Source organism: Scyliorhinus canicula, chromosome 12 (genome assembly GCF_902713615.1).
Source record: "Scyliorhinus canicula chromosome 12, sScyCan1.1, whole genome shotgun sequence".
Lineage (NCBI taxonomy): Eukaryota > Metazoa > Chordata > Chondrichthyes > Carcharhiniformes > Scyliorhinidae > Scyliorhinus > Scyliorhinus canicula.
Genome location: NC_052157.1, coordinates 110,715,933 through 110,725,821, shown reverse-complemented (window position 1 = coordinate 110,725,821; position 9,889 = coordinate 110,715,933). Strand labels below are relative to the sequence as shown.

Here is a 9,889-nt window from a genome sequence, read left to right as displayed (position 1 = left end):
CTTACTCACACCAATTCCTATTCACCCATCGCCCCTGTCCTTGCTGTCCTCCATTGACTCATGGTTAAGCGATATCTCAATTTTAAAGTTCTCATCCTTGTTTTCAAATCCCTTCACGGTACTACCCCTATCTCTGTAAACTCCTCCGGCCCCATAAAGGCTCAAAATAATTGCACATCCAATTCTGGTCTCTTGACCATCCCTGATATGAAATGCGCCACCATTAGTGGCCAAATCTTCAGTTGCCTTGGCTTTAAGCTTTGGGCTACCGTCCCTAAACCTCTGCCCCTCTCCATCTCACTTTCTTTCTCTAAGATGTTCCTTAAAACCTTCAACCATGCTTTTGGCCATCTGCCCATTATCCCCTTATATGGCTTAGAATGCTCCCCTGAAGCTCCTTGGGATGGTATGTAATGTGGGGATGAAGGGGTGGATTGTGCAAAGGTGATATGAAAGGGTGAGAGCGCACACAGGGAGAAGAAGGTGATGGTAGAGTTATCATTATCCAAGTCCTGCTTGCAAAAGAAGGGATAAATTTGGTCAAAGCTGAGCTCTGTGACAGTCTGTTTCCATGGCTCCAGACATTTCATGTAGCCTCGCTCTGTCCCACCAAATGATCTGACCAGTGAAGTTGCAATCAGGTTCTTAATCATATTAATTCTCCTACTCTCATGAGGTCTAGTTAAGGTGCAATGAGATGCTACATAAATACAAGTTGTTGTTCTTATTGTTTCATTATCAACAATGCCAACAACATTCTTCTAGTAGATACATTGTCCAATATTTTATATTTCTCTGTATCAAGTTTCATCTGCTGCACATCTGCCCACATATATTTTATATCTAAATCAGATTTTGTTACCCCATCAGTTATAACTGCCCTTCCTCTGCCTTTCGATATTGTCTCCAATTGTTCTATTGCGTAGCTAAAATTTATGGCTAATGTTAATCAGATGGAATGGTAGCTCGAACAACTATTGCTGACTTACTGGATGTGGGAACTCTGACTGACTTGGCACAGGGAAAGCAAGGAGCACTTCTTCACAAAAAAAAGTTGTAGAAATTTGTCCAAAAGGTTGTGGGTGTTGGGACAAATAGAGCTTTTGAGTTGGAGATTGATAGATTGTTTGGTTAGGTAAAGGTATCAAGAGATATGGAACAAAGATGAGGTTGAGATACAGATCAGCTTTGAACTAAGTGAATAGCAGAACCGGGTCAAGGGGCAATAGTGTTCTTATATTCATATGGCTTATCATGGCTTGAAACATATACCTAAAATGATATTAAAACTAAAGATAAACTAAAAGCAGTAGTGGCAGTGTGAAATAGTATAATCGATCTGATCAGCACTTCCTTCTCTATTTCTAAACAGGCTAGTCTATACATTTACTTTGACAGCATCATGTTCAGCTTAATCAGCAGCAGTTTATCTTTATTGAATTCTTTCTGTCACATCTTAAGCACCAGGGCTGATCCAGCTCGATTTTAATCATTTTGGTAACCAATTGTCACTCTGTCAATATATATCTTTTTAATTTTAGCATGTTCAGGTATCCTTAAAATATGGAGCGTAGGAGTTGCCTCTACGAAATTCAATTACAATTCTTGAGTCTAGACTGCAGTGTATACTTGGGGGATGTTTATTATGCAAAATGTGCTATATAAATGCAATCTGTTGTATTACAGTGGATCAAGGTGGTACTTGGGAAAAACGTGCTGCCGAAAAGAATTTGACGTCAAATGTTACTAGGTTAGATTCTTCAATAAGTTACGATGAGAAAGTTATATGACATTTTTGCCTTTTGTATGGCATTCATGTGTATCCACTCCACCAATTGTGGTTACTGTTTCTGTGGGTTGTTAATTGATAAATGCCCCACCTTAAATGACAGGCAGTTGGGGCCAATTATGTATCTTGTTTGCAGATATGAGAAAAGATGGAGATACACAGTAATCTTGTTTCTTCAGAAACTTGCTTGTCAGTTCTTGCAAGGCAAGACAGGTAGGGTCACATTCTTCTTCACTATGTAATGCAACCATCTAATAAAGCTGTTTGGCAAGAGTAGAGTTGATGAGTCTCATCATGATTGCAGTTGTCAGATCCAGGCAGTCCTGGCAGTTGGGTTTACAAAAATGTAGATGAGTAAGGAGCCAAACCCAATTCCAGGTCAAATCAGAGGCTCTGAAATGGTCGCCTCCCCCTGTTAAAAGGCAAAATGCAGACCTGCCTTTGAATATTGTTTCCATTTCACCATGGGAAAAAAATAATGAATATATACACCTGAAGCCAAACTTATCAAAGCCTTTTGGCATTGTTGGGTAGGGTAAGTTTAAATAAACAGATTCACAGGCATGCGGATCATTTCCCAGGCTTTCAGACAAGTGAACCAACTGCATTATTCTCCTGTATTTAAATCTAATTTTGTTGGAAAATAAAAATAACTTGCATTTTCATATAAAAGATCCCCAAAAGCACTTTACAACTAATGAAGTACCTTTGATCTGTCAGTACTGTTATAATGGAGGAACAGTGGCAGCCAATTTGTGCACAGCAAGGTCCCTCATCCCCCCCCCATCTCATCTCCTCAATCCCCTTCCCTCATCTCCCAATCCTCCCTCCCTAATTCCCATCCTTTCCTAACCCTCATTCCCCACCCTCCCACATTTCCCCAACCCCATCCCCCATCACCTCCTCCCTGCCTCATCCCCCTCCAACCCTCCCCTCTCATCCTCACCCCCTCCCTTGCTCCCATAGAGCCATAGAGTCCCTACAGTGCAGAAGGAGTCCATTTGGCCCATCAAGTCTGCATCGACCCTCTGAAAGAGCACCCTACCTAGGCCCACTCCCCCACCCTATCCCCATAACCCCACCTAATCTGCACGTTGCTGGACTCTAAGGGTCAATTTTCTTATGGCCAATCCACCTAGCCTGCACCTCTTCGGACTGTGGGAGGAAACCGGAGCACCCGGAGGAAACCCATGCAGACATGAGGAGAATTGGCTGGCCCACAGACAGTCATCAATGTCGGAATTGAACCGTGGTCCGTTGTACTATGAGGCAGCAGCGCCACCCACTCTGCCACCACGCCGCCCTCACACACTTCCCTCCCTCATCCTCCCTTCTTCCCTCAACTCCTCCCTAATCCTCCCCCTCCACCCCCTTGCCCCCTCCCACCCTCTCTCTCCCCCCTCCAACCCTCTCTTTTTCCTTCCCATTCCCTCTCTTTCATTCCCACCACACCCACATCCCCAATAGGCAAATAGTTATTGTGTGGGGGAGAGAGAGAAAGTGAGAGAGATTGTGTATATGTGGGAGACACATTATATCTAAGCTTCTTCAGAGTGGGCCAATCCTGACAGCAGGCTCCACTCAGGGAGGTGCCATCCAGCACTTGAAAAACAGCCCTCCACAACCACCCTTTATCTTCGGTCGCCAAGCCAATTTTGTATCCAATTGGCTACCTCACCCTGGATTCCGTGAGTGCAAAAGGGTGGTTGTGGAGGGTTGTTTTTTAAACTGGAGGCCTGTGACCAGCGGTGTGCCTCAGGGATTGGTGCTGGGTCCACAGTTATTTGCGATATATATATATAAATGATTTGGATGAGAATGTAGGAGGCATGGTTAGTAAGTTGGCACCAAGATTGGTGGCATAGTTGTCAGTGAAGAAGGTTATATAAGATTGCAACAGGATCTTGACCAATTGGGCCATTGGGCCGATGAATGGCAGATGGATTTAATTTGGATAGATGTAAGGTGATGCATTTTGATAGATCAAATCAGGGCAGGGCCTATTCAGTTAATGATAGGGAGTTGGGGAGAGTTACAGAACAAAGAGATCCAGGGCACAGGTTCATAGCTCCTTGAAGGTGGAGTCGCAGGTGAACAGGGTGGTGAAGAAGACATTCAGCATGCTAGGTTTTATTGGTCAGTATATTGACTACAGGAGTTGGGACATCTTGTTGAAGTTGTTCAAGACATTGGTAAGACCACACATGGAATAGTGTGTTCAGTTCTGGTCACCCTATTATAGGAAGGATATTGTTAAACTAGAAAGAGTGCGGAAGAGATTTACGAGGATGCAACCAGGACTTGATGGTCTGAGTTGGCACCTTGGCACTGGCACCTTGGCACTGCCACCCTGGCACTGCTGAGGTGTCTGAGTGGCACTGTCAAGCTAGCTGGAGCACTGCTTGGATGCCAGGGTGGCAATGCAAGGGTGCCCAGGTGCCAGGGTGGCACTGTCAAGGGCCAAGGGGTGGCCATGCCCATGAAAGAAGTATGGGGGGGGGGGGTTTGAAGGGCAGGGCAGGCATGTAGGGGTCTCTGGGTGGTGGGGGGGGTGATGGGTAGAGGTCCTGGAAGGGAGGGTGTAAGAGGGCTTGGAGGACCTGACGAGGGAGGGCCCCCAGGAACTCCATAGCAAGGTGTCCGCACTTGGGGGGTGTCGGGTAGTGCCCATTTGTGTGGAGGGTGACATTGCCCATGGGTGGAGGGTGTGCTCACTTACAGATCGGGGCATCCTTTCAAAATGGTGGCCCGATCTCTGCATTCAGCTCCCCACTGCTAAAAAGAGTTCTTGTGGGCTAAACCGGTGAGAAACTCCCCAGAATCCAAAAAGGTGACTATGTGTCATTGAATAGTCGGCAGGAAACTCCCTGAAAAACCTGCCACAAATGACCTCTTTTGAGAGAATCACACCCATAATTGTAAAATGAGAAATGTGACAGCGCATTTGCACCCAACAATATCACACAAGCAGCAATATGATAATGACCATATAATCTGTTTCTCATAGGTTCTTTCAACTTCAGTTTCATGTCTCACCTTAGCTCTGACAGTGCCTCAGGATCAGCCTGGATTTTCTTTTGTGCTTAGGTCTCTGAAGGTCTTGAATGTACAACCTTCTGATTTGTGGATGATTAGATCAGTCATTTTGTTTTGCATAGCAAGTTCCCACAATGCTGTGATTGGTAACGGTCCACCACCTTCAACTGATCAAATATAACAAATGAAAAAGTAAGGAAATGGCCCGAATGGAAGGGTTATGTATTTTCCACAGCAGGATACATTGGGTGAGTGTCACAAACATCGCAGCCTATTCACCGAAGTTGACCTGCTAAAATAGATGTATATAACATAGTGACATCATGATGTTGCATTCCAATATCACAAGAGAGGGAAGCGCAGCATTTAGGACCCAGTAGGATCCAGACAGGCATCCACGAGGAAGCGATATTGGGCACGGCACAAAAAGGTTTCATACACAAATAACGAGGTACCCTCACCATTCCCCGAAGAGTCTCCTGCCCTGACCCACACTTTGGTCGGACACTTGGGTCGGGGTTTTTGTGTCCACAGAGTTGCTCGGTTAAGGGTTTAGCCTCGGCCTTCTCATCGGGGCACTTTGTATTCAGGTGAAGCTACAGGGAGCCTAATGTTCCAGACCTCGTGACTTCCGTGCGGGTTATAACAGCCCCATATGCACTCATGGACAGAGACCAATATAAAAACAGCAAGGCCAAGGCAGTTTGGCTTGTAACAGTCAATAACAACAACAACTTGATTAATAAGAACATAAGAACTAGGAGCAGGAGGAGGTCATCGGGCCCCTCGAGTCTCCACCATTCAATGAGATCATGGCTGATCTTTTGTGGACTCAGCTCCACTTTCCGGCCCGAACACAATAACCCTTAATCCCTTTATTCTTCAAAAAACTATCTATCTTTACCTTAAAAATATTTAATGAAGGAGCCTCAACTGCTTCACTGGGCAAGGAATTCCATAGATTCACAACCCTTTGGGTGAAGAAGTTCCTCCTAAACTCAGTCCTAAATCTACTTCCCCTTATTTTGAGGCTATGCCCCCTATTTCTGCTTTCACCTTCCAGTGGAAACAACCTGCCCGCATCTATCCTATCTATTCCCTTCATAATTTTATATGTTTCTATAAGATCCCCCCATACCCTTCTAAATTCCAACGAGTACAGTCCCAGTCTACTCAATCTCTCCTCGTAATCCAACTCCTTCAGCTCTGGGATTAAGCTAGTGAATCTCCTCTGCACACCCTCCAGTGCCAGTACGTCCTTTCTCAGGTAAGGAGACCAGTTAGTCTTACTTCGGTGGTAGGCAAAGTAATGGAAAGGGTACTGAGGGATAGGATTTCTGAGCATCTGGAAAGGCATTGCTTGATTAGGGATAGTCAGCACGGATTTTTGAGGGGTAGGTCTTGCCTTACAAGTCTTATTGACTTCTTTGAGGAGGTGACCAAGCATGTGGATGAAGGTAAAGCAGTGGATGTAGTGTACATGGATTTTAGTAAGGCATTTGATAAGGTTCCCCATGGTAGGCTTATGCAGAAAGTAAGGAGGCATGGGATAGTGGGAAATTTGGCCAGTTGGATAACAAACTGGCTAACCGATAGAAGACAGAGAGTGGTGGTGGATGGCAAATATTCAGCCTGGAGCCCAGTTATCAGTGGCGAACCGCAGGGATCAGTTCTGGGTCCTCTGCTGTTTGTGATTTTCATTAACGACTTGGATGAGGGAGTTGAAGGGTGGGTCAGTAAATTTGCAGATGATACGAAGATTGGTGGAGTTGTGGATAGTGAGGAGGGCTGTTGTCGGCTTCAAAGAGACATAGATAGAATGCAGAGCTGGGCTGAGAAGTGGCAGATGGAGTTTAACCCTGACAAGTGTGAGGTTGTCCATTTTGGAAGGACAAATATGAATGCGGAATACAGGGTTAATGGTAGGGTTCTTGGCAATGTGGAGGAGCAGAGAGATCTTGGGGTCTATGTTCATAGATCTTTGAAAGTTGCCACTCAAGTGGATAGAGCTGTGAAGAAGGCCTATGGTGTGCTAGCATTCATTAACAGAGGGATTGAATTTAAGAGCCGTGAGGTGATGATGCAGCTGTACAAAACCTTGGTCAGGCCACATTTGGAGTACTGTGTGCAGTTCTGGTCACCTCATTTTAGGAAGGATGTGGAAGCATTGGAAAAGGTGCAAAGGAGATTTACCAGGATGTTGCCTGGAATGGAGAGTAGGTCATACAAGGAAAGGTTGAGGGTGCTAGGCCTTTTCTCATTAGAACGGAGAAGGATGAGGGGCGACTTGATAGAGGTTTATAAGATGATTAGGGGAATAGATAGAGTAGACAGTCAGAAACTTTTTCCCCGGGTGGAACACACCATTACAAGGGGACATAAATTTAAGATAAATGGTGGAAGATATAGAGGGGATGTCAGAGGTAGGTTCTTTATCCAGAGAGTAGTGGGGGCATGGAATGCACTGCCTGTGGAAGTAGTTGAGTCGGTAAAGTTAGGGACATTCAAGCGGCTATTGGATAGGTACATGGATTAGGGTAGAATAATGGAGTGTAGGTTAACTTCTTAAGGGCAGCACGGTAGCATTGTGGATAGCACAATTGCTTCACAGCTCCAGGGTCCCAAGTTCGATTTCGACTTGGGTCGCTGTCTGTGTGGAGTCTGCACATCCTCCCCGTGACTGCGTGGGTTTCCTCCGGGTACTCCGGTTTCCTCCCACGGTCCAAAGATGTGCAGGTTGGGTGGATTGGCCATGAAAAATTGTCCAAAATTCTATGATTAACCTAGGACAAAGGTTCGGCGCAACATCGTGGGCCAAAGGGCCTGTTCTGAGCTGTATTTCTCTATCTCTATCTATCAAGTAATGAAACACTTTTAAAGTATCTCACCTGCATTCAGTCAGATGAATACTGCCAATGAGCCAAAGAAGGAGACCTTGATTGGAACAAAAGCAAATTGCTGCGGATGCTGGAATCTGAAACAAAAGCAGAACACACTGGACAATCTCAGCAGGTCTGACAGCATCTGTGGAGAGAGAAGGGAGCTAACGTTTCGAGTCTGGATGACTCTTTGTCAAAGCTGGGGACAGGTGACAAAAACCTTGGTCAAAGAGGTAGGTGGGTGTGGTAAACCACTGTTGCACCTATATTAGGTGATGTATGGTAGGACCTGTACTACAGGTAGGACGGTAGTCCCTGCCTGCTGGCTCCGACCAGTAGGCGGAGTATAAATATGTGTGTCCTCCGTGAAGCAGCCATTTCGCCAGCTGCTGTGGGAGGCCACACATCTTAGAGCAATAAAGCCTCAGTTGTATCCAACTCTCGTCTTTGTGCAATTGATCGTGCATCAATTTATTTCTCTAACATTTTCAGAAGATGGACCTCCGTATCAAACCGGATCGACTGCAGCTGGATTCACAATCAAGTAATGCCAAAAAGGACTTTCAGCACTGGCTAGCTTGTTTTGAGTCGTACATCAACTCGGCACCAAGCCCTGTTCCGGATGCTCATAAAATACAGATATTGTACTCGAGGTTGAGCTCCAACGTCTTTCCGCTGATCCAGGACGTGCCAAACTACGCCAAAGCCATGACGCTACTTAAACAAAATTACACGCAGAAGACGAACACGCTCTTCGCCAGGCACATGCTCGCTACTCGCTCTCAACTCCCTGGTGAGTCCATAGAAGGCTTCTGGCGGGCCCTAATCCCACTAGTCCAGGACTGTGACTGTCAGGCTGTTACGGCCACTGAACATTCTAACCTCGTTATGTGGGACGCTTTTGTTACAGGGATTGGGTCGGACCTCATACGACAGAGACATTTAGAAGGGGCCACGCTCGATCTCGCAGAGACAAAGAAGCTAGCGCTCTCTATGACGGTCACCTCCTGCAATGTTTAGGCCTACACCCCAGCCGTGCGGCCCACCCCTCCTACGCATCGTGGACTCCGCAGATGGCCGCCCCAGCGGGGGCCTCACCCAGCCAATATGCCTGCGCCACACGCCAGGCAGCGAACCCCAGGGGTCCTCGATATTACTTTTGCGGCCAGCAGAAACACCCCCGCCAATGCTGCCCGGCTTGCGCTGCCTTTTGTAATGCTTGCGGTAAGAAGGGGCACTTCACTGCGGTGTGCCAGGCCCGTGCAGTCGGCGCTATCGCCCCCACCCCCCTCGTTTATGGACAATGGGCACTGCCATCTTCACGTCCCCGGGCCACGTGCGGCCAGTGGGCGCCGCCACCTTCCCCCCTCAGACCAAGCGCAGCTAGTGGGCGCCGCCACCTTGTCCTCCGCAATCTCCCCCTCAGACCACGCGCGGCCAGTGGGCGCCGCCATCTTCCCCCTCAGACCACGCGTGGCCAGTGTGCACCGCCATCTTCCCCTCTGCGCGACACGTGCGACACATATGCGCCGCCATCTTGTCTCCCCCACGGCACATGGGCACCATTAGCATTCCAGGACCCGTGCCCCCTGGGCAACCCATCATCCGACACCAGCGACGACCAACCACGACTTGCCTCAGTGACCAACGACCAGTCTCGTCTGCACAACCTGGCCACCGCATCAACGAGCGTTAAGATTGACGGACACATGACCTCTTGCCTGCTGGACTCCGGGAGCACCGAAAGCTTCATCCACCTGGATACGGTAAGGCGCTGCTCCCTCGCGGCACACCCCGCCAACCAAAGAATCTCCCTGGCCTCCGGAACCTATTCAGTGGCGATCCGGGGGTACTGTATGGTCACACTCATGGTCCAAGGCATAGAATTCAACGGCTTCCGCCTCTATGTCCTCCCTAATCTCTGCGCTGCCCTGCTACTCGGCCTGGACTTCCAGTGTGACCTCCAGAGCCTAACCCTGAAATTCGGCGGGCCCCTACCACCCCTTACTGTGTGCGGCCTCGCGACCCTAAAGGTCGATCCACCTTCCCTCTTCGAAAATCTAACCCCGGATTGAAAACAAGTTGCCACCAGGAGCAGACGGTACAGCACCCAGGACAGGACCTTCATCAGGTCCGAGGTCCAGCGGCTGCTTCGGGAAGGCATCATCGAGGCCAGCAACAGCCC

General features: G+C 47.7%; 1 long non-coding RNA gene across 1 annotated transcript; it reads right to left on the bottom strand.

Moving 5' to 3' along the window:
- Positions 1-1,670: 1,670 nt before the first annotated feature.
- LOC119975201 lies at positions 1,671-7,784 on the bottom strand. Its single transcript, XR_005462679.1, has 3 exons — positions 7,714-7,784; positions 4,826-4,992; positions 1,671-2,201 (listed from the first exon to the last, which is right to left on the bottom strand). It is a non-coding gene; the product is annotated as an uncharacterized LOC119975201 (long non-coding RNA).
- Positions 7,785-9,889: the final 2,105 nt, after the last annotated feature.